The sequence below is a fragment of the Morone saxatilis genome, unplaced genomic scaffold (assembly GCF_004916995.1).
Source record: "Morone saxatilis isolate NCDOM2014 unplaced genomic scaffold, NCSU_SB_2.0 Contig9, whole genome shotgun sequence".
Classification (NCBI taxonomy): Eukaryota; Metazoa; Chordata; class Actinopteri; family Moronidae; genus Morone; species Morone saxatilis.
In genome coordinates this window covers 21,078,387-21,101,141 of record NW_023340268.1, presented here as the reverse complement: position 1 = coordinate 21,101,141, position 22,755 = coordinate 21,078,387, and the positions used below count along the sequence as shown (strand labels likewise).

Here is a 22,755-nt window from a genome sequence, read left to right as displayed (position 1 = left end):
CATAATGGTTGGCGGATCAAGATTGACTCTTATCTGAATGCCAGCTCCAATAAGATGCATATTGGTCAAGGCTATGACTATTGTTTACTGCTGCTCATCAGTGTTGATTCATGATGCAAGCTGACATTGCCCACACTGAGATTACCACTGAAGACTGTTAGGAGGGCTGACATTTAGACTTAGATAAGGCACAGATGTCCCTTTCAAAACAACCAGAGCCATCATATTCCAGGTGAATGCAGCATTTACTGCTTTTGTTTTGCATATATTGTACTACTGTTTGGTCAAGTGTGCCTTGTGTTGAGTCCACCTGCAAAGCAAAAATTTTAAAGATACATTCAGTGATGGAAGAAGAATACGTTAAAGTAATAATTAGGGCTGCGCAATTAATCGAAATGTTATAGAAATTACAATGTGGCCCAGTGCAGTATCCAAACTGCAGAAACTGAGGAACACTGAGGTGATTATCGTACTAACCCCTTCGATAATCACTCCAGTAGTGTTTTTTTATCCTCGATAAAGAACACTTTTTATAATAAATCAGGCCAGGAGTTTAATGTCCTCCCCGGCCAATCTCCACACGTTCACAACAGACCACATGCTGTAACTGTTTTGTTAAAATATTCTATATTTTTTCTTGCAATACAGTAAACATATATTTTTGTTTTATTACACACAAAAAATGCAAACGTTAAAAGTATCTTCAGTTTAGAGCATTAGTCAGTGTCACTTCTGTAATGAAGGCTACAGGAAGACATATTCATATCTATATATGAATGTCTGGTAGCTCTGAGTAATTGGAGCTACTTCTGCATAACAAACAAGAGCATACATCTTGATATATGCATCTTCTGCTCCTATAGAGCACCAACTCAGGAAAGACAGTTGTGATATTATGACCTGCTAAGGGTGGGGCTAGCACAGTGTTGTCCACTTACTTTTGACCATTTAACATAGGTGTTATGTTTTGATGACAGACGTTTTCAGTTTCATAGCATCTGAAAAAGTTTAGTATGAGGTTATGAAAATGCTCTGGGATTGAACTTTAGAAGTGTGGGAAACCCTGTGCATGCATTGCATCATTCTGTGTTCCCTCTTTAACTAAACTTCACATTGCCAAAGCAGAGCATTTACAAGAAATGGGTTCGCTGAGAAGCCGTTTGAAGATGTGGGAGCATGAACAGGGTGAGGGTGAAACCCTCACCCTGTTCCCTTTGATCCAGTCATTCATGCGCGTCCTCTCTCACTTTCAATTTGACAGCCATTGGTTTACAGGATGCTCTCTGCTAATAGCAAACAATACTTTACAGTCAGAATAATGCTCTTTGCCCTGGTTCAAAATGTGTATTTCATTAGCTTTTATGTCAGACTCAAAGAATGTTGACTTCTTTTATGCGTCAAGCTTCTGCCCTGTTATTTGATGGGCTTGTTGTATTGTTGCCCTCATTCATGTTGGCAAAATCTTTTACAGAGTAGCACTGACATTTGAAGAAAGCATGTAAAACTAACTAATAACAGGCATAATAGGAATGCTCAGCTAATAGTCAGCTGAAGGTCTTTATCTGTATGCTCACACACTGCGACAGAGGGTGATTTAGAGCATCCTTTTTCACCTCAGATCAGCTGTGGTTTGATGTGGAAAAATGAAAAAAGAAAAAAAAACCTTAGGACTTTGTTGTATACAGCTTGTCTCATTGTCCTGTAGGTCCAATCAAGGACTGGTTAGCAACAATCAGTTAATCTGTTCTTTGGATGCTAGCAATGAGGAAAAGCACAGCATGTACCACATTAGAGGCCTATTTCCTGTTTCCTGTCTTACCCCAGGCTTCTGAGTACGCACTTGGGTTATTTCACAATGCTATTTTTGTATCCCCTGTCTGTGTTATTTCATCAAGTGTGTCTGTATTAGGCTTGTAATATTTGTGGTTTTGCTTTCATGTAAACATGCAATGATGAATTGTGCTTCTATGAATCCACTTTTCTTATTAAAGTGGATAATATGATATCATGTGGAGAGTGAAGTTTGTTAGCAGGAAAGGTACAAGCATCTTATTAGCAGCAGCAAAGTGTAAGGTTTTGGTGTTTCTTTGGCTTTTATGTTGCTATCATCTCTATCTATCTGTTGGTCGGTTTAGATAGTGGGTATTACAGAACTTAATCACTGATCATCATGCAACAGTCAGTGTATCTGCTGATGGAATTTCCCGTTAAATTAGTAAAAACAGTATCATAAAAAAATATATTTTCCCTTAAGTTATCTTAAGATTTCCTCTGAAAAACATAGCTGACATATTTGACATAAACCATGTCATGTGAATATTCTTAAATAAGCATGTTTTTAATGATTACCAATGACTCCCTAAAGAGTCTGTTGTCAGTGCACATACAGATCTCTGAAGTTAAAGGGCTACTCCAGTCATTTATTATTGCACTACTGTGAAGTTGGGGTACTTAGAAGAGACAGATTGAAAAAAGGTTGCTCAAAATTGAAGCAGTGGTGGCTGAGATACTTTTAATCCCTACTATGGTTCAAGTTTAAAAAAATACTACACTTCCCATAATGTAACCAATAGCATATCATTTAAATAAACACGTAAGGAAAACTTTCCACTGAAGCTACAAGCTGTAAACATTCAGCCTAAGCACTGATGTTATCGCTATGTTAAAGTTGTATTGGCTAATATTTTAGCAAACGGTTCTTTATTTACGCATCCCAGAGACACAATACGGAGCAACGTTATCATTGACTTTGAAGTCCAAGATTTATTCTCTGTCAACTCTTGAGAAAAATGTCTGGCTCTTTAGCTGCTAAATGCTCCACCAGCTCGTTGCTAATTTTGTCTGTCTGCCACTTGCAAGCTTGAAAACTATGAGCTGAAAGATGCTAAAACGGGCTAAGGCTTGGGTAATAATTCTCTGTTTACTGGTTACTATGAGTGACCAATTTCCTATTGCACAGTTATTTGACCACTTGTTTATATAAAAATATTTGTAAGTGCAGCTTTAAAAATTAGACTTGTCATAGTTTTCATTCCTTCAGAGACAGAAAACATACTGTTTAAGTAAGTCAAAATAGCAAATAATTTCATTGTGTCTAGTGATGTTACAGTTTTTCAAAATCTTAGCAGTGGAATTGGTGTGAAAATGTTACCATAACACAGGGGAATGAAGGCCAAAGCTATGAAAATACATTATACCATGGGCGTGTTTTTACATACAAGTAAACAGTAGGCAAATAGCTGCTTTAGCAAGTGTCATTGCAGTATAACATCAGTGTCCTGTATATATTTCTATTACTATAATAAACAACACACAGTGTATAGTGTTGGTTGAAGTTGCATAAAGCTATTCAAATGGTGTCAGGAGCAGGCAATGTACATAAATGAGATGAGGGCGTGTTGATGAGTTTACATTTCTTCTGTTTGTTTTGGAATGCACAGTACATAGTGTTCTTGCAACTCTCGTCTTGCAGGATGTGGCAGCTGTTGTGGTGGAGAAATTATGTGTTCTAGTGTAGAAGGAAGTACTCAGTACCCAGAGTCTTACAAAGCACTGTTCTGTCTACAACCAGTGGCATAAAACACCCACAAGACAGTGCAAGCCTATGAGTGAACCTGATTTCCAAGCACAGAGTCTGTCGAGTGTTTGCCGTCGTAAGATGTGAAAGGAACAGTGAGGGGGGATATGGTTAAGGGCTTGAACGTTTGGACTGCAGAACAAAAGGTTCTGATTTGACTCCAATTGTGGCTCAAATCTGAGCCTGACAGCCGGCTTTAACTGTCAGCACAGGCTGAAACTTGATGTCTTTGGCGACCTCTTGAGTCTCTGAGGGGAATTGTTTTACATCATCATTGTCAAGGACGGTGCATGCCAAACGGAGCCCATGACTTCTGGAGACAATACCATTAGAATGACTCACTTTGGCTTTTGCCTTTTCCAAAGCTTTGTCCCTGCTGGCTCCCCGTACATTCACTCTGACCATCAGCCAAGTCAAATCAAAGCAGAACAAATCAGCTGTCAACTATGCTTTGAATTTACCACAACATAAACCTCTGAACCAATCATTTGGTCTAGTTTTTCAATAATAAAATAATAAAAATAAGTTAGTTTTCTTATAACAAAAGTCTGCCTCTGAATTAGAATATCTGTTTCCAATATGCAGTAAATCTGCCTATTTCAAAACTTGAATCAAGTTGGATTTCTTCATACTAGTGCAGTAATCTGCCTTGTTTTGTCTTTTTTTTGTTTTGTTTTAAGATGCTGGCACTTGACACAGCAAAACTGCACCAGAAACAACCCAAAGACACAACTTAATTTCTTTTTTGCAAAAACTAGTTGTCAAGGTTAAATATAAGTACGCTGGTACGCTGCTGCCACTGCCAAGGACAAGGGCAGACTGCAGCGTATCATTTGCTCCACTGAGAAAGTGATCGGCTGCAATCTGCCATCCCTCCAGGACCTGTACGCCTCTAGGACCAGGAAGCGTGCAGGTAAGATTGTGGCTGACCCCTCCCACCCCGGACACAAACTCTTTGAGACACTCTGGCAGGAGGCTGTGGTCTATAAGGGCCAAAAACCTCCACAAGAATCCAGGACCCTCACTGACACTGACTCTAATTCCCACCACCCACCCTGATGTTATGTGTTGCATTAATGCACATTAATGCACTTCCCTTGGATTTTATCTTTGCACATTGCAAATATCATTATGTGTCACTGCTAACTTGCAGATTATTTATTGTCTCTATATTTAATTTATATTATTTCTATTTTTCAAGGTTTATTTGTTCTGCAGCAACTTACTTGATTCTGATTCTGATAAGACTAAATGGAGTTAAATAAAGTCTGGACAGTCCTAAAATTGCTGCCTGTTCTGCTTCATTTCAGCAGACAAAAACATAACCAATTTTTTAGTCAGTATTCGAATTAGAAGACCTAAAACAGTTAGAAAATATTAACAGTATAGTTGTCAATGAAATGCCATCAGAGCAGAGCTGCACTGTGACAGAAATAGAGAGGTTTGACATGATTATATACTAAAAAGCATCTTTCTAAAGCAAATGGCCCATGACTAATAATACATGAGAGGCAGTCACAGAGATATTGGTGGGATGATAATATAGCCTACAGCCTACACACTGTTGGTGCAACAGAGGATGATAGTGGACAGAAACCTGAGGCTGCTGTCATAGTGACAGAATTTGCTTAAAAACCAATTAACTATATGTTACTGTGCAGAAATATATCAATCTAAAAAAACACAGTAAATCTGTTTTTTAAGTCAATTTATTTTATAGTTTTATAAAATAAGGCATCGTCAGGTCAAATGAGTGTTTTCCTTGTGAAGAATAGTCTGTTCATGACTCATAAGAAAGGTCTGAACCACTCTTAAATTTCACTTCAAATACGAGTGTGAATTGTTTTGTGAATACAAACTCTTAAATCGCTCGTACATGAGAATGAAAATGAAGTGCCAGTAATGTTTCATTTATTTTTTGGCTCAAAGTTACACCTGATGAATTGGGATACTGATTTCGGATAATATCTCCAGGCCCTGATGCCAGTTATTCTCCCACACATACAGTAGTTGCACATTGTGTTTTGATTATCTGGAAACGTTTCTGAGCAGGCAAAGTTTATAGCGTGTGGGGATGACGTACCTAGCATAGCTGCTAGCACCAGTGCTAATGTGATTGAAGGGTTGTTGGTTGTGATCATCAACATATATAAAAATGGATGGGGCCCGGATAGCTCAGTGGGTAGAGCTGGCGACCCATGTACCGAGGCTGAGTCCTTGCTGCAGGGGCCCAGGGTTCGAATCCTGCGGCCCTTTGCTGCGTGTCATCCCCTCTCTCTGCCCCCCCCACTTGTCCTGTCTGTCTTCAGCTGTCACTATAATAAAGGCAAAAGCCCAAAAAATATACAAAAAAAAAAAAATGGATGACATGACATCTCTCCAAAAGTGAAGCCAAAACATCTGAACCGCCCCCTGGTGGCTGACTGCAGTATAGGTTATAAAGTCTGCTGCCTCCATATTAACAGACAGGACATGGGCCAAACAAAAAAAGTACACGTCAAATCAATTTTTCCCAAACATGGTTTCTGGCAGTGTTAAATTTTCTGGTAAGGGTTTAATTAGTTATTTGAAGCTATAAAAAGGGGGTTTTCATGTCATGATTGACAGCTGAGCCATGCTTGCGATCGAGTCAGCCGGGCGTATGTGTGAGACCTCAATACCGTGGCGCCAACCCAATGACAAAAGATGACAGCAGCCGTATCCAGGATATTTTGGCGTCATTTTTTGACATCCATCATTTATGTCGGTGGTTGCGATGATAAAGCGAGGCCAGTTTAAAGACTGCAGCATGTTAGCTTATACAGACACACATACACACACCATTCCATACATTCTATGACACACCAGGCTACAGTTTAAATTGCTCAGCATCATAGCTCAATGTTTTTTCATCATGAAAAAGTGTGGATTCTTCAAGTACTCCCTTTTAGGCTCCTGGCTGTTCCAGAAAAGCCAAGAGTAGAAATCAATATGTGCACATACAGTACAAGCAGAGAAAATGTGAGACACACCGTTACTCCATGCCTGGAGCAGTGCTCCTGTGTTTTCAAAGGTAAGGAGGAAACCCTGGAGGGTTTGTATAAATTTGACAGATTCTGTTTGTATGTACTTGAAAAGAGAAGAGTTTTTATTGTACGATAACCTTGGTTTAGCTTCCTCTGTCATTAGTATAATCACACAGAATGATGTCTTGCCACCTTGCCTTGCATTACACCAGCCCCTGATACATATAAGGATTATAAAGAAACTCTTTAAGTTATTATCAGTGCAAATAAGTATCAACTTTAGTTTGTCCAGGTTCAGATCAGCTGTACAGAAGCTGGCACCAAGCCCTATTTTTTGTATCTTAAAAGAAAATCCCTGCAAAGACACCACAGAGTCAGTGAGGTTATCTTGCTGTCCAGCCTAGTTTCTCTGTTTTTAAATTATAAAAAAATCACATGGAGCAACCATCAAAGTAGAAAAGGCCAAAGCTCGATGAAAGGGGAAAGGGTAGACTGGAGCAACCCTGCTCCCTGCCCTGCCACTGCAGCTAATTTACGCCTGCGGTGGAAGTCCATTATTGTCACTTTTGTTTATTTGGGACACTAATGTGCAGAAATGGCAATTAGAGAGCCACAAAAAGCACTCAGCTGGATGATCCCCCACCCCCCTCGTCAAAACTAAATTGCCATCTGTGGACCTCCGATCTGATTGAATCGGGGTGTCCTGAAATGCCTCCCTGTGAGCACCTACATATAGTAGGTGTGACTGTTGGATGTTGGTTCAAATTTGGTTTACCTCAAACTCTGTTTTTTTTTAGCTACATGTACATCAGTCCACTTGTTCTCGCTATGGTACGTGAGCTGCTTCTAGTGGTACACAGAGGAATCTGAAATATTTTTAATGAAAATAGTAAAACTATGAGATTGGTGAAATGTAATTTAAAATAAGTTTTGCGTTTCCTGTAATATTTAGTTTCAATATCAGCCTGCTACGTAGTCACGTTCATGCATGTATACATCCATTTAGTTACGAGCTAAAATTTGATGGTAAAATAGAACTCTCTTCTTGTTTTTAACACCTCGGATCCAATATTTCCTTTTTCTTTTTCTACTTCAACTACTACTTATTGCGTCACAACACAATTTCATACTGTGAATGTCACAACAAATAGAATAATACTACAATAATAATCTGATTCTGTGCAAGGTTTCTGTCCGTAACAAATTGAATCAGATGACGGATTAAAAAAACAAATATGAAAAATATGGACTTGATGTGAAAATGCCTTAAGAGTGTGATGCCTGGTTTGCCATAACCATAATCAAGTAAGTGGACCTTGAGATTGCTTTGTCAACTGTTATTTCCAAGGTCATGATTTTGAGCATGAACTTTTTCTAACCTTAACAATACTGTAATTCCCCCGAGCAGACATTGCAGAAGGGGAGATTTTTTTTTTTTCAAGTTGGCATTGGATGTAAAAAAAAAATAAATGAAAATGTAATTGAACTGGGTTTTGTTGCAGGGAATTTACAGTCTTAAAAATAATTTGGGAACCAACAGGCCTTCCCATGCAGCAACAGGAGGGTAGGGGGGCCCGGTTAACTCAGTGGGTAGAGCTGGCGACCCATGTACCGAGGCTAAGTCCTTGCTGCAGCGGCAGGCAAGGCAATGAAAAGCCTAAAAAATACTTAAAAAAAAAAAACAGAGGGGTAACGTGAAATTGGACCCAAAATGGAACTGGGTTTTAGAAGCAAGCAGTCAGGAGATATTCATTTACCCTCAACATCCAGTGTAACTTTGAGCCAACTGTTTTCCCCCAGTCTGCTTGCGCAGTCAATAGACTCAGCCACTGTCTGTGATATAGATAGGAGGTTATTGATAGAAAATGTCCCCCTGAGAAGTTTCACTTTGCTCAGTATCTGCTATGTCCCCTTATCTCTGCATCCTACTGTGACCTGCAATCATTTATCTTTTCCGTCTATGAATGTACATTAGAGCCCATTCTTTGTCTGTTTTCCATCTGTCATATTTGGTCCTGCCAAAAAGTCTCTGGGCATCTATCTGTCTGCCTGTGTCCACACTGGAGCTTTAGGAACCTGTTGTATGGATGAACCAGTTCTCTGGCCTTCCCCAGCTGTTGCCTGGATAGTAAATGCTCTCTAGGGTAAAAAGCAGCAAATCGAGCAGTTTCCTGTAATGCTTTTCAAGCCAGCTGTTCTTCCAGTGCAAAGGAATTATGAAAGCTGTAGTAATACTTTTTGCATTTTCTTTCTGTCTGAACTTGTCAACCGCGAGTTTTAGAAACAGCACATAGTTGCAAGCTGAGTTACAAATGGAAGTCATAGTGGTTGGTTGGTTTGATTCTTGATCTATCAGAGGCTTTAATTAGAGGTTTTCCTTAGCATTACACTTTACACACTGTTTGTACCATGGTTAGGGCAGGTAAAGGCTCAGTCAGCTGAGGACATGTTAGATAACGTTGTTACTCCTATTACAATGATCCTTCAGTGTAGATACAGGTTATTTATTGTCTTCCAAGATGATTGGTTTGTGTCTGGATTGACACAGAACACTTTTATTCATTCCTCTGTGCAGCTATGATTTGCATTTCTAGTCTGTAAAGGTTTGATTGAATGAATGTGTATGCAGACCCTGTTCAAATAAATAAGATTACTACTCATTGATTTACATACAAAATTGACATTAAACAATCAAATGCTGTAACGTAAGTCTAAGACAGTTTTCACTTTTTGGTTATTGGATACTTCTTGTGCCCATTGTAACCAGATTTAACATGATGACACATGCAGACGGTCTGGATTATAATGGCAGCTGCAACATTCAAGGAAAAGCCTTGGAGCTAGCCTGAAGAGACTTTCAGTTTATCAAATTATATTAAACTGCAAGCCTTGTGTAAATGGACTAGAATATTTTAGAATTGTAATGGGATTTTTAAAGGAACAGCCTCTATCTTCGTTTAATGGCGAGTCGTATGAGAATGTTGGTATCAGTGTTATTTCTGTGCATCAGTTAGTATAATGCAATGCAGTTCAACATCACCTCAAACTACATCCTCCAGAATGACCATACAGTTTAATCAACACCAAAAATTAAACATTATAACCTTCACAGAGACACGATTTATTGCAGGACTGTTGTATTAGACCAGTGGCTCTCAGCATTTTTTGTGTCAAGGACCCCCCAGATCAGGATGTGGACCTTTATTTGACAAGATGTAGTTCTATAGTAGCTAAATTGCCTGCACGGTTTCAAGGTTGTCCCGCTGGATACACAACAACAGTTACCAAATAGACCTTAAGGTAAGATTGCTTTGTAAACCAAGTTGTATTGTTGCTCTCTTCTTCCACTACTGGTATTATTGAGAAGATACACCCAGAAAAGGTAGAGGCTCAGGTGGTATAGTGGGTTTTTTAATAATTGCTTTCAGGCTCCCTGAGTCCAGCCGATGTGTCCTTGGGCAAGATAATGGATCCCAATTTGCTCCCAACGTCTGCTTTGGATAGGAAGCACTATGAAACGGTAAATCATATCCTGAATATGATCAAAACCAGGATTAAAATCAGTTGCAACTATTATGTCCTATCATTTAGTTTTTCTAGTGTACTCCATGCAACCCCAGTGTTGAATGTGTGTTACATGTGTGTGTACAGCATTTGCCTGTATGCATTTCTGATGAACCACAGGGATCATGTGTCTTGCAATATCTTTAAACTTCACTCTGCTTTGCCTCAGCTTGACTGTCTGATTGCAGATGAACTCACGCTGCTATGAATCTAAAAGTTTGGGCTTTTAATTTGCTCTGTATCTGAAAAACACAACAATCAAACATTGTGAATAAAAAGTCTGCAATCAACACCCTAGGCCTGACATTTCTGAAACCTGTTAAGTTGTGTAAACTGGTTTTCCACGTTTGACCACTAGATGTCTCCCTACACAGAGTCAAAATGTTAAAAGGGCCATAACATCTGAACAGTCTGTCTGCTCCATTTGAAAAACTGGCAGCACACTAATAGCTGCATCCTTGAATGCCCCCTGATATGCAAACAGAGGCATCAGAAACCTCTTTCAACCAGTTTTTATCAAGCTGAAGAGGCTGATTGCATCTAATTAGTGGCACTTTTTCCTCTTCACACACATATTTAGTTGTCAGAAAATACCTATAATACAAAACCGTTCATTTTAAGATTTTAGATTGAAGTGATGTTAATGTCAGCTATTATATAAGCAATACACTCAGTGATCGATGGTTTCTTGGCTCTGTGTTCTGCTAGGTAGGTACATAGATGTCTGAGGAGGCTCTGAGGATGACGGCTTGGCCCTGAACCCCACCAGTATGTCAGGTAAGATGTCTGGCCCGATTACCCGAACACACACTCACAGCCTCATACCCCCAGCTTTATTCCAAACAAAATTTATAGGGTGCAAATATACTTTAAAATTGCTGATAGCTTATATTCAATACCCAATATTCACTACATCTAAATTTGACCTTTCATGCCAAAAAAAAGTATTCCATGCTTCCCTTGAATTATATTCTTGTCAGCGACAGCATGTAGACTATCATGGGACATTTGGTCTTCTTTTAGTTTTTAAACCTAAGTCCGGGAATATAAATGCATTACATCTGTCAGTTAAAATCAGTTGAGAGCCTTTATACATGATCAGTGGCAGAGTCACTTTTCGGCATCAAGAGGCCTAACCTTGCGGCAGTGCAATCGTAAGCAGGAAGTGCGCGAGGGTCCGATACTGTCTGTAAATTTTGTCATCAGAGGATGTACGCACCAATTTGTTGTGAGTGCATGGACTCTAAAACTTGTACATAGCCGTGATGTCCACATTTGGGAGTATATTCAAGCCTTTAGTTTTGATTGTACACCTCAACTCTATGCTCAAAATTCAGTCAGTTTCAGCTTTGACATTTAGACCTTTGTGTTTCGTCAACTGCTGTTTCCAAGGTCTACAAAACACTGCCTCTTTAGAACCAACATGAATGAGTCCTGGAGGTGCTTAAAATCGAGGAAGTTGGAACCTTAACAGTTCTATGACGTGTGGAAACTCAATATGCTGTTGGAGAACCTGTAATATGGTCAAAAGCTCCAGAACAAGCAAGTAGGTCAAACAAGTCAGTGGCTGTTGCCGAGCTCAAGAGGGAACTTTTAAGCTCAGCTCTGACCTTGTTTGTCAGTGACCTGTCTACCAATGAGATGGCAGTCATTTTTAGATTTTCTTCAACTGTAGAACCTTAGTCGTACCAAAATCTTGACATAAGGACTACAGAATGTCAGCAGTCATAGCACTACTGCATTTGTTGTTAGCAGACGTTACACAACGATGCTTTCTGGCTACCTGAGGCACATTGATGGCATAAACCTCTTCTTAAATTCTTCTTTAAGTTAAAAGGTGAATGTGCGATTGTTCAGAGACATTCACGTGGCTGTTTCCTTTATATTATACAATATACTTTACACACAACTTGTACAATATATTTGTCTCCCGTCAGGGGCAAAAAAACAATCAGCTTGCTTCACTTGCAGGTGTACAAAGTGTGTTATTGGGATTTGGGAGGTGTGTGCATCAGCTCTGAGCTCTGTTGGTTCATAGTAGGGCAGCATCTGTCGATCATTTGCTTGATTAATCGATTAGTTGTTTGGCCCATAAAAAATGTAAATCAGTGTTTCTCAAAGCCCGAGGTGACGTACTCAACCCAAGATATTCAGTTTACTGAACCATAAAAAATACATTTGAGAGGCTGAAATAAAAAAAATTGACATTTTTCTTAAAAAAATGACTCAAAATAGTTGCCGATTAATTTAATAGTTGACAGTCAACTAATTGCTGTAGCTCTAGTTTGCAGAACGTAACTCCAGCTCTACATGGCGCACAGCTTGTACCACTGATCATGTGTAGAGGGCTATAGAGAAATACCAATACCATTCTAATTTGACTGGTTAGTGATAAGTTGTCACCACCAGAGGACCCCATTTACTGTAAAATGCAGTGAACACTGTCTTCTGGCAGAAAGAAACAACAACTTTTATGATGTGAGGGAACATAAAATCCAGATGAAAATCAGTTTAAATTAACACGTTTGAAAAGATTTTAGCCAAGATTGCAAAAAATTTTAATATGTATATATAATCATCAAGTCTACTGAACAGACATGAAATGCTTTATTCTTTAATTTAATTATTTTAAAGTTACAATTTCTGTTTGAAATTGCCACTGTACACCTCCTTTTCCACATCCTTAGCCATTTACTACCATTTATTCAATGCACAGTACTAGTAGACTTAACTTACACATGTAAACAGCCGTTTAAGGACACATCAAAACTCCAACATGCACATGTTGCTGTCTACAGACAGATTGTCCCATACATTGAACAGACAGTACGTGCCACTCTGTGCGTCTGTTTCCTCAACACAGATAGTGTAGTTTACAAGGCGAACTGGCAGTCACGTGTGGATTTAGCTGGTCCCTGTGACCTGGCTGACCCTGCACATATGCTATCGATCTCAACATAATGAACAGACACGCTTACACGTATCTTCACATAAGGAAACTAACCTGATTCCCTCACTCACTGCATCAACACATTGTGACAAAGTGATGTTTCTCATGCTGTTGTTTTATCCTGCTGTTATTAGCATCTGACTGTTGATTCCTTTGATCTGATGTGAAAAACAGAGCAGCATCAGTCTGCCTCTCTCACCTGTTTCACTGAGCAAGTGGCGTTTTTTTTTTTAAAGTGCCTCTCCCCCTCTATCTTAGAGCCAGCAGAAAAATGCTCCCCCCGCTGGAAAGATGAGGCCATTCAAAATGGTAATATTTATCCTCCCTCTCAGCACTGCTTTTCCTACTCTCTGTCAGTCTGGATGAGCTTTCGAGCACTTGTGATGAATGTAGAGCTTTGCACTGAAAACGGAGGAGCTGCTTCAGATTTTAACCTCCTTCATTTTGCTTTAATGTTGTGAAAGGCCTTGAATGTGATTGATTCTGTTCAGATCTGATAACTCGGGTTGGAGAAATTAAGGGAGAAAGAAATATTTTTCCCTTTCTTGAAAAATCCTTCCTGGTGAATGTTTTACTGAAATCTAATTTAAATACTCTTTTTGTGGAGCTATATGGCAGAATCATGTCATATTTTAATTTCTTTGTATTAATTTTACCTAAGCTAGATTTACCTAAGCTAATAGAGCTATGGTTAAGCTAATTTGGTTGTGCAGGTTGGTAAAATAATATAAAGACCTGCAAATAAAGTGAAATTACTAAAATTATTTATTATATTATAATTTAAAGCTGCAGTACGTAATTTTTATAAACGGTTTTTATAATATTTGTTGAAACATTCACTATATCCTAACAGTAGTACATGAGTCAGATAATCTGCTGGCTCCTCCTAGTGCTCCTAATAGCATTTGCAAAAATCCACCGGGCCTTAAAGACAACAACTAATCAGAGGCAAGAAACATCTCAAGTCTCATTCCCAGGGCATCAAATACAGATGCTTTGGGACTCAACCATCAACTATCTTAAAGCTTCCAACCCAAAGCATCTTTCTATCTTTCTTGCCTCTGATTGGTTGTTTTCTTTCAGGCCCAGGGGTTTTTTGAAAATGGTATTAGGAGCGCTAGAGTGAGCCAGATGATTCTGATATTTTTCACATATTATCTGTCACATATACACTGTCAGGACACACTGAAACTTTTAGCAAATATGACCAAAAGTTATTTTTATAGAAGTTAGATACTGCAGCTTTATTTCCAGTTTTAAAGCACTGTCCAAAATAAATCTCCACTATAGTTATTATTTAATAAGTTATATATGAATAGACAAAAACAGATATTAGAAAATAGATAGTAAAATTAAGGACTTTTGTATTATTAGAAATAAAAACATTAGCAACTTGCTAACTAAAGTAAGTCAAAGCCTGAAATAAATCGTGTGGAGAACTTTATTTTATGGGTCTGTAAGTTCCTAATGCACTTGTAAGAATTTTTCTCAGAAAGGACTGTATGTAATTTGACACTAATTATACATAATTAATAATAGTTGGTTCACTTTGAATGAATTAATTTCAATTAAATACCAAGCTAGAGTAGGAGTCAGTGCAAAACAGTCAGCTCAACGTGCAAAAATGTCAAATCTGCCTACAGGCAAGCATACAGTTCAGCACCTACACACACCATTAAGAATAAAGTCCATCCTTCAATAAAAAGATTTTTTTTAAAAAGAATAAAGTCCAACAATGAATGAATAATGAATTAAAATGTACTTATGGTTGTTCTCTAGAAATACAAAAGACTAAAAAAAAGACCATTTAATGTTTATTTGATACGGACAGATACCGTTTACATAAAAAAATTGCATTACAATTATACAATCCATTTCTAGCTGTAGCTAATTTCCAATGCCCTTTACTAGAAGGGCCTTTAAAATAACAGACATAAAATGATTAATTATCCACTTATTTGATCACTTAGTTCTTTCCAGGATAGTAACTTATTAGGACATTTTAACAAAATACAGGATTTATAGAATAAAACTGAAAATTCACCCAGATTTCTGTTAATGTCATAGTTGTAGTGCAACACGGTTTAGTCTACAGGAACAAGGACAAATTATCTTTTGATAATTTTTTAATAAAATAATGAGATCACTGACACAATAGCAAAAGAAACATTTGATCAATGGGAAGACAAATACGTTCTGGTGGAAAAAGCATCACAGAACAGCCTCACATCACTTCCCTTTAATTGCTGACTACTAACTCACTCATTTGCTTTGTATGACTCAATTAATCAACAGACTAATCACTAATAGTTCTACAGAGCTCTTTACTGTAGGGCAGTAAAGCCAGTGTCAAACAGAGACATTTGAAATTAAATGCACACACACACACAGTCTCTCAGACAAAGCCTCCATTAAGCCTGGCAGCTGTTTTTCACTCTCCACTGATCATTGCTGCATTCAAGGACACTTCATTCAGTGTTGTTACAGCTTCACATGACCTTCCCATAGAGGCCTGGGGAGGCTGTGAATAGACTAGACTCATTTCTGGTCCTCTCTGATGCCTGTTGATATGAACAGATGACCATTTTTCAAATGGTCTCAATACAGTTTAAACTGCCTCAATTCACATGTTACAGTTCACATTTGTTGAGTTTAGAGGGTTCTGAGAGGGTTTTATTTATATACAGCTCGAAGGCACTCTCCAAGTTGATGCTATACGTTAGCAGTCAAATACACTGACTTAAATGTGACTTTGATTAAAATTGCACAGTCCTCCAATGGGAATAGCATACGTAGTAATAATAATAATAATAGGTATAATAGCCACTGGTCTTCTACATCACTACAGTGAGTCAAACAGTGTGGGCCTAATGTCTTTTACATGGATATTGAGGAAGTTTCAATATAATAAGTGTTATAGCAACATAGCGAGCCTCGTTCACATCTTTAACTAGGAAAGAGTTACCAGACAAAGTAGCAATAAAACAATAGCAATATATTTCAGCAATAACACTCAATAGCAAAAAGAAAATTATAAATGTTTAGCCTCGGTCAGAACCACGGTTAACTTTCTCCTTTCCTGTACTTACATATACTATGTGCTAGGTTCGGCTATGTTAAAAAGACAACAAAATTCTGAAGATGGTTAAAAGATAAGAGCTACATAGGCTATATAGTCACATCTTCAGTTAATGTTTGCAAAACACTAGCTAACTAGCTTGCTAATCTCCGACAATTGTTAGCTTGCTCATAAACTGGCGTTTAGCTACAGAGCAAAACATTAGCTAACTAGCTAGCTAATCGCCGTTAATCATTAACTAGCTAGTTAAAAATACAGCAGTAGGTATGTAAGAAATAAAACTATTATACAGTCAATAAATCACAGAAAATATTAATCAGTTGCTGTTTTGAAATTGTCTTAAAAAAAAGAAGTATGGGCGTATTAGGAGTATGGGCTATAAACATAAATGAGACACTGTGAATGCCTTATTTAGCACTTTAAACTCCTTTTCTCAGCTTGTCTTTAAATTATATATACATGAAGCTGTGTTACTGTACTGTAAATAAAACATGCTCACAGATGAGCATCCATGAGAGTCCAGAGGGTCCACTAACAACAGACTTATTAGGGATGAGCAAGTAGCTAGTAGTAGTTACCTAATCTACATTAATTGTTACCTAATGAGTTACATCTGATAGCTAATGTTAACAAAATGCTAGCTAATTAGCGAGCAAATGATTGATGTAGATTAGCTAGCTAGTTAGCCTAAGCTAATTTAAGCTTTCTATATGTAGCTTCTTCTTTTAACCATCTGTGGTCGTCTTTTCAGCATAGACTAGCCTAGCACATAGCATATCTAAGTACAGCAAAGGAGGAAGTTGACCGAGGTTCCTAAAGGGGTGGGATTTAGAAGGGGTCAATAGAATATTGTATAGTTTCACTCAAAAGCAAATCCATTGGTAATGGAGTGTGCCATGGGTGAATGCCTGAAACCACTTCCACCTTTTGGATTGCGCAACATGTCCTCAGTCATGACCTACATCTGTTACATACTGTAAAAGGCGATGGAGATGTACTCTGCAACAATACTCTACGACAAAACATGAACTTTAATATTACCTATGTGCCTTGATGCATACAGTGGTTAAATTAGGTTAAGAAAAAGTCTCAGCAGCTTAGTGGGCAGCAGCACAGGTGGAGATGGCGTCAATATGGCTGATGTCTGAGGCTAATGCAGCCAGCTGTACAGTAAATGTACAGCCAAAAGACAGGAGAGTGCACTTGTAGCCTGTTGTGGTTTTGTACATTGAGTTCCAATTCAAGTTAAATGAGCACAAACCACAACACCCTCTGTTCATTTACTGTGACAGAACAATTGAATATTGTGTTCACTGATAATTATTGTTATTTATCTCCACCTTGCTTGTGGCTTGTGTAAATCCCATCTGTTCTGTGATTTCTTTGAAGATTGTGTGACCTTAGTAAATCCAGCATAATCAGTCTTTGTTAACATACCTCCACTTATTATTTTTCTGATCCTTCATTAAATGCAAATGTAAACACTCACACAAATGACACCAAATTGTGGCTCCAGCCTGTTGCCCCTCTTTGGCAGACACACCAAATGTATCTGTTTGTGGCAGAATGCTTCACACCTGCCCCTGAGGAAGGGGAGCTGAAGCTTCAGTGGATCTTGTTCAGCAAAGAATTTTAGTCAGCTGGTTTGAATCACTATAAACCACGGATGCAGCATTGCAAAAGTGAAATTATTTTAGGTTAAAATGTTTAATCAAGTTGGTAGTTTGAGAATGTCTCGATCAGCTTCAGTTTCAGTGTGATAAGCTCATAGTGATGGTTAGTAATGCCATTGCTAATGTACTGTAAATACTAATTATATCTGCACACAGCGGTCATTTATGTAGTGCTGCTGAAATTATATATATATAATATTAAAATACTTTTTTCCCATTTCACTGAAATAATCTTTTCTTCTATGTTAGCATGGCAAAATGTTTATTTTTATACTAATGCATATTTGGATTACACACAGCTGCTTTGTCACGTAATGAAAAAGAAAAAGAGAGAAGAAAAATAACCACTAACACAGTTTAATCATGTCCATCCGCATAGAGGAGTCTCCAAAAAAACTAAAATAACAAATTAACCAAATTGGCCAAATTACCCACTTAGTACAGCATCTCGTACTGGTAATCCAAAGTAAGCCATTACAGGAACCCATTGGTTTAAAAACATATCTGTCTTTCCATGTAGTTTTGCTGTAATTTCTTTCCATTAAATACACTTTCAAAAACCTGTCTTTCCATTAATATACAGTAGGTGGCAGTAGTTTAAGTCAAGATAAAGTTTATGCCAAGAATAAAGGGATGTGCAGCAATAAGCCTTTCTTCATTCCCTAGTTGCACCTATAATATAATAAAGTGGGTCTAGTGATGTTAACATGGCTTGTAAATATATGTTGGTGTTAACTGATGATGTGATCAGGTCTTTGAATTAGTTACTGTTGTCGAAGAACATTGTATCTTTATTGGAATGGACTGCAGTGCATAAATGCGGCTCCCCTGCCTGTATGCTTGCTGTTCAGTGTTTAAGGAGCAGCTGGTATCTGTCTCTAGATGACATCATCTCCACAGTCTGTCTCTCAGCTGTTCAGCTAAAGACCACACTCGCTCAGATTCTCATATTCAAATCGAGCTATGTGATGTTAGACCACGGAGGTCGTGCTGTGCTGTCCTTCTTTGCACCTTGCCGTGAATTTATTACCGTTGTGTTCAAACAGAAACCGAGTGGTTTGGTTTTGCTTTGTCCTGGTGTTTATGCTGGACTTGAATTGCATGCCTCAGGAGAAATCTCAATCAATAACGCTTGCCTCCAGAAATCTCTGCCGTGATGATTCACTCATTACATCTCTATCTCAGCAGCATCTGTCTACATACTTCCTAATGAGGTCAGTGAGGGGAACAAAAGCAGCTCTGATGAAGTGTTCATGACAGTCACCACAGTTACCTGAAGAAGGATAAGTCTGTAGTTATATTAAAAAGTTACCAGCTGCAAATACAAACACTACACAACAAATATTATAGGATATTCTGTTTCACTGCAAAACTGATATTTTGATATATCATTGATTAAACATCAAGAAAATATTAAGGAATTATTTTCTGCTTACTAGAAAATGGAACTTATTACTTCTTGATATATTTATTTAAACATTTTCTCCAAGTAAAACAGCAAGCAGCATGTTTTCCATGTCCTTCATTCAGTGTGTATGTGAGGAGAACATTTCAAAGGTGTGGACTCAAAGCTTGCTAATACAGGAATCCTGGAAAACTTAAGTAAGTGGAGATAAACTGAATGGTTAAAAAATACTGCAATTGTGACTCCAAATGGGAACTATTAGGAAAAGAGAAGCATGGACCAGGACAACCCCTTTTCCACCAAATTTCAAGAACCGGTTCCATTCAGGAACAGTCAACAATAAATAATATTCTTATTAGGAATAAACCTGCCCCCTGTCCATCACAGAATACTTTTTACACCGAGTACCACCTCAGACAATGCAAATACGCTGTATTGTAACGTTGGTGGTACTTGAAGTGCCTGATATTTTCTGAGGTGGTAAAGTTTGAGAGACACTGATTTAGTATGCTTCCACTGTTTTCAGAGCAAAGATCCAGTGGGCTTTCCTCATTCACAATTACTTTACCGTGTTTTTTATAATCACGTGAGGAATAACCCTCCGTATACCCATAAATCTAAGAGATTCGGCTGATCCTTGGGTCTTCTTTCAACCCTATCCCCAGACAGAACCTCAAGTGTCAATCTTTTTAAATTCTCACTTTGTACAGTATCTGTACATTGCAATTACTGTATAGTCAATTTCTGGGAATTGTGGTGGTTAGGGCAAACTGATTAGGGTTGGGCAATTTGTTGGAATTGCCACAGTATCAATGAGACCAAGGTTTCCATGTAAGAAGATTTTACAATACCTTACTCCTCTACAGTGACCTTGAGCCACACTTAAACCTACGTTACCTGGCTAAATCCTTTTGTGGGGCAAGCAGGTTTCGCATTGCCTCTTCACTTGTACTTGGACTTGACATGCACAGTCTGAATTGCATTTGTAATGCCCACTTAGGTTAGAGAATGAGGCTTATGCCAAATTACTACAAGTTTCCTGTGAATATGGCTAAATTCTTTTGCAAGCTCTCATTGAATGTGTACAGTTTTACCAAGATGAAGGGCAAAGCATCATTTTGGAATTTTGTAGGATAAACAAGAGCAGTATCTAAAATAGATTGCTGCACTTCCTGGGTAATCCTCTCATACTTTAACCTTTGGCGATGGGAGCCTTCTGTTGTTCCGCTGAGCTTACCCTGACCTTTAAGGGGAAAGGTTCACCAACTAATGTGTCCTCTTCAGGTAACGCAGAGTAGCCGGGGACATCTGGCTCAGAGCATCATGTCAATTGAGGGCCCGGGGTAAAAGAGATTCCTCACATCCAAAAATTGTTCCTGACCGGCTTTGAACCCCCAAAGCCTAAAGTAATCAATCAGGGAGGGAATATATCTGTGCAAAAGACCGCTGCTGGACCACTGTGGTGAGGTGCCGTGGATAGAGAAACTATGTTCCTGTCTGCAAGGAAAGGTTACTGTAAAGTAGAGCCACAAGGGAAAAAGGCTATTGTTATCTAAAACAGAAAGGCCTTTTTGTTTACCTCAGCTGCTGAGACGAGATGTTAGCACTCCGTGGAGTACTTCTACTGACTCAGCATACCTTCACACAGGAAGTGTGAAGTATTCTTCCAGAAGTATTCCAACAGGTTTTTATTAGAGAAAGGTTAAAGAGAAAAAAATGCTACTGATAGAAAAGATAATTGGGGTAAGTAGAGAAACATTTCAATTGTCTAAAATCATTTTGATTATTCGGAAATTACTAAAATGTATGTTTTTATGTACTAATAGTGATGCATTGTGTTTACAAAGTCCTTGAAAAGACCTGAAAATTATAAACATGGTAGTCTTATATACTGTAAAACCAGATAAGTTTGTTTAACTCAAAACATTGTTGAAACTAATTTACATTAAAAATGTTTAGTAAAACGAACAACATTTTGTAAGTTAAAAAGCATTCTTTACATGCTTTTGTAATTTTATGTGACAACGACTTATTTTTGTAATTCTTATTTGTGAAGTGAAAACAAAATACCTAATACTTAATCAGGAATGTTTCTGTAACACTCTGTAAAGTGTCACTGAAAGTTACTAGTAAAAGCTGCTTCATCAAGAATCTTTCTAAACTTAAAAAACATGTTACCTAAAATGTTCGATCTTATCTGTAATCTGTTAGTTAGTGAGTTAAAATAACTTATCACATTAGTGTATTCATGTTAAAAGTTTAGTCTTTCCCATAATATTAAAAGAAATGCAATGTAATCTGCAAATGTATTTAATGTTAGCTGTGAACCAGCTTTCAGAGGAAAATAATAAATCATTTAAATCCATCAATCAGATTAGTGTAGATACACATTTTTAAATGTTTTAATTAATAATTCCTGGTCAAATTTTAAGAAAATAATTTTTTTAATATAAGTAATGAATATATGTGTATATGTAATTATATTTCTTTATATATATATATACTGGAAGATCAAACATTAATCATAACAGTTTTTGTACTGCACATGCTAACCCTACCTATAGATTTATAGTTGACTGAAAAAGATTTAGAAAGAAATTCTACAATTGCTTTAATTGTGATGAATAAATAAAAAGATACGTCAAAAGCTCAGGTAGAGATCATTAAAAAAATAAAACCTCACAGGGCGTTAATATGCCACACTCAGACAACAGATTGTTTCGGTATCGTTAGGTGTTAAACTCTGTCTGATCGACGCTTAACCGTTTGTCAAGAGTCTTTGAAGAAACTCCAAACAAGATTAGTCTGTAGGCGAGGACATCACCTCATCAAAAAGTTAAACTGGTATCAAGCCCTCTTTGCAAGCAGATTGGCCTCGCAGAGCGTGCCTCTGAGCAGCTGCTGCATGTTGATCACATCTACTTGTCACACACTCATACTTATTACATTAATGGAGTCATTAATCCCCCTGTAAACCTTTTGAATTTGGCCAGATTATATCAATTAAACATTGATCATTCATTCTCCAGATTGTACATTTTTGTTCAAAGATAAGAAAGATACAATACATTTGTGTCTGTGTTCATTTGTGATATTTAAAATACAGTTACCTCTGGTGGGAACGGGGTTTCCAGATCTGTTTGCTTATTCAAAAAAGTAGAAGAAATGTTCAGTTGAAATGTCATAATATGGTCATTATTGCACCAGGTTTAAAAGAAAAGCTTCAATAAGTGAAACAATTCAATGTATCACTCAATAATAACTTCATCCTAGATATAGTGCTAGTTAAATTATTGTTTGAAAACCATATGTTTTGGTATTTGTGGGTAAATCTTAAGTAATATATAAAATAATTCAGAATTTAATGAATTATTTTTATATTCTGAAAAATTGCACAGCTACCAGCCAATTTAAACTTCCTCATTGCACACTGGCTCTTAAAGCTTTGCTAAAAACACTACCCTGCATTTTACTGCACATATCAGATAGATAGATAGATAGA

At 37.7% G+C, this 22,755-nt stretch overlaps 1 protein-coding gene across 1 annotated transcript in view; it reads left to right on the top strand.

Annotated features, from left to right (window-relative positions):
• The window catches only part of thrb (thyroid hormone receptor beta), a gene marked incomplete in the record, with an annotated part of 43,499 nt that overhangs the window by 3,043 nt on the left and 17,701 nt on the right, over nucleotides 1-22,755 (top strand). The window contains 2 exon segments of the mRNA XM_035681265.1: nucleotides 10,855-10,923; nucleotides 13,355-13,405.